Source organism: Fukomys damarensis, unplaced genomic scaffold (genome assembly GCF_012274545.1).
Source record: "Fukomys damarensis isolate Sample0158 unplaced genomic scaffold, DMR_v1.0_HiC HiC_scaffold_16, whole genome shotgun sequence".
In the NCBI taxonomy this organism is placed as follows: domain Eukaryota; kingdom Metazoa; phylum Chordata; class Mammalia; order Rodentia; family Bathyergidae; genus Fukomys; species Fukomys damarensis.
Genome location: NW_022900928.1, coordinates 52,655,997 through 52,659,395, shown reverse-complemented (window position 1 = coordinate 52,659,395; position 3,399 = coordinate 52,655,997).

Here is a 3,399-nt window from a genome sequence, read left to right as displayed (position 1 = left end):
AGTTCCTGATGGAATCATGGAGCTGCCATACTAAAGCTGAACTATTCACTTCTGGAGTTCTCTTTATATGGGATAATCAAGACAATCAATTGATTCTGTCTACTGTTTATCAGGTTTATGTGGCTCAGAACAGAAAGATCAATTTGAGAATTACTTTCACAATATTGAGTCCCCAATTCTATATACAAAAGGTTTCTTTATTTACTCTTATCTTTTCAAATTTCTACCAGAAATGTTTTATAGATTACATGTCTTACACTTATAGTTGTTAAATTAATTTCTAAGTATTTCTGTTTTCATAAGGTAAGATCTCACCTTATTATTCAAACTGGTCTTAAACTGGGCTCAAGTGATCCTCCAGCCTCAGCCTCTCAAGTATCTAGAACTACAGACATTTGTCACTGTTGCCAGTTTCAAATTGTTTTCTTAATTTCAATTCCATGTTGTTGATCAGTATGCTATGGAAATATAGCTGATTTGGGTATATTGATCTATTAATATGGAGTATTATATAAACTGATTTTTAGATCTTAAGTCAACTTTAATGGTCAGAATCTTTATGTCACCCCATGATCCCTGCATCCTGATGGTCATCACAATTTTACCCTTGTGTGACCCTTGAGTGTGCTCAAAACCTGTGACTTGTTCCTAATAAATAGAACACAGAAAATATGGTTCAATGTATGGAATTATATGCTCCATTACATAATATTGTACCATCTGTCTTTCTGAAGTCTCTATATCCCTTAGGGGCTTTGAAGAAAAGTAAGTGGCCATGTTGTGGAACCCCACGTGGCAGCAAAATGCAGCCAGCTTCCAAATAGAAATTGAAGCCCTTAGGCTAACAAACACAAGGAACTTCCTAAAACCTGAGTATGTTTGCAGGAAAATCCATTCCTGCTTGAGCCTTAGGTGAGACTGCAGCCCCAGGTGACATCAGATTGTGCCTTTACTCCTAACCCACAGATTCTGTGAGATAATAAATATATGTTGTTTCAGCTGCTCAATTTGTGCTATTACATAGCATTAGATAACTAACATACCAATCTTGAATTCCTGAAACAAATTCCACTTTCTCATGGAGTATGGTGTTTCTGAGTTCACTTTATTAGCATCTTGTTGAATGTTTTTGATATCTTGTTTGCTTTCACTATCACAGTAATGCAAGCCTTGGAGAATGAGCTGGAAAGTCTTTTTTTCTTCTATTTTCTAGAAGCATTTGTAAATCAATGAAATGACTTATTCTTTGAATTTGATATAATTTATCAGTAAAACATCATCTGGATCTGATCTTATCTTTGTGGAAAGATTTGTAATGACTAATTCAATTTATTTTTTATAGATTTTTCAATTTTTTAAATCAATAGATTTTATAATTTTTCTATTTTTAAGACAATTTCAGTAAGTTGTTGTTATTATTAGCATTCCTTTACTATGTTTTTAATTTCTGTGACATCAATAATGAAACTCCTGTTTCATCTGGATAATTTATATCCTTTTTTTGGTTCATCGTGGTTTATCAATTTTGTTAATATTTTCAGAGAACCAATTTTCACTTTCATTAGTTTTCTTCATTTTTGTGTTTCTATTTCATTGAATTTTATTCAAATTATATTTTTCCTTCCTTCTTTATATTTTGGATTTTATTTGCTCTTCTTTCCCCCCTACTTTCTTGAAGTAAAAGCTTAGGCTATTGATTAGAGATCTTTCTTCATCTAGTATGGTTCTATGAATCTATACAAGTCCATCTAATCACTTCTGTGATTATAGCCCATAAAACCTATATTTTCCTTTTAATTCAGTTTAAAATATATTTTAGTTCTCTTGTGATTTCTTCTTTGACTTATATATTATTCACAAGTATGTTAACTTACAAATATTTTTGCATTTCATTTAGTGGTGAACCAAAGATGGGTTAGCATCTGTGCGTAAGCATCTTATATTGAGCCAGTAAGTCTTCCAAACTTCACTGGTGGATTTGTGTTTAGTTGAAGAACAAATTAATAATTTAGGTAATCTTAAAGTCTGTTTATTTTGGCTTTTATTCACCTGATGGTCAAAGCATTTCATTTTTCCAGGGATACATAGGCACTGTAGACCTCTCCAGTGTCTTCTGGGCATACATGCAGCCTTGAGCATTCCCTCAGGCTTCAAGACCACCAAGGAGGTTAGATTAGAACTAAAATATCCTCTCAAAATTCATGTGTTCAAGGCTATGGGTCTATGAAAGGATCATGGATCATAAGGGCTCTGACTTAATCGGTGGATTAATCCATTGATGAGAATAATAATTTGATAGCATTACTGAGAGATGGAAGCAGGAGGTATGGCCTAGTTGAAGGGAGTTGATGATCATGGTGGCATCACCTTAGGAACTATATCTGATTCCTAATTTCCTTTTTCTCTGGCTCTCTCCTTTTCTCTGTGCTTCCTGGCTGTCATGAAGTGGACAGCTTTCCTCTGCCATGCCTTTCCACTGTTATATTTCTTTCTCAGCAAAGGCCTAAAAACAATGGACCCAGCCAACCATGGACTGAAACCTCTGAAGGCAGGATCCAAAATAAACCTTTACTCCTCTAAATTATTCTTCTCAGGTACTTCATTTGTAGCAACAAAAACCTGACCAACATAAAAAATATAAGGGAGCTAATGAAAATCTACATTTCCACGTTAAATTTTTGGGTGGTCTTCTAGTGTGCTGCTGGGTGTGAATAGCATCACAACCCCAAGCTAACTGCTGCATGAAATGGTCTTGTTTTATCAAGATTACTATTATTATTTTAGCATTACTCATGAACATGGTTTTTTTACCCCCAAAAAAGTCAGCCACGTTCAGCAGTAAAGTTCCCAGGCCTATGGCTTGCCCTCCTTTGTTAAAACTACTCTGCCACAGAGCTGGGACAGGGAAGGTAGAGATAGCACCAACCACAGGCTAACAACATGAAAGATCCCTGTTGTTCTGGCCAAGGGTTAGTAGTTTTTCTTGAATAAAAGCTTCTCGGTTTGTTGTATACCTTTGGTCCACATTCAGTCTTAAACTAGTTGTGCCAACTTTATTTTATTACTGTTTTTTGGTATAAGAATTTACAGGGTTCTTCTCTCAATAATTCCAAGAATTGCCTTTTAATGTTTCTCCTGTATTTTTGAAAGGCAGTTTCTGTCTTTGCACTATTCCTGGGGAAAATTCTTTAGTTCTATTTTTCAATCTCTGGCCAACTCCATTCTCCTCTTCTCTGAATGGGTTACTTTGCATGGGAAAGAACAGGATGGGTGGCAATTGTATGTGTATTAAATTTCCAAGTTTTCTCTAATTTTTTTTTTATGAGTCCTATGCTAATTTCATTTTGAAGTAGCCTCTTAAAAGTTTCTAAGTACAATTTTTTTTTTTTTTTTTTTTTT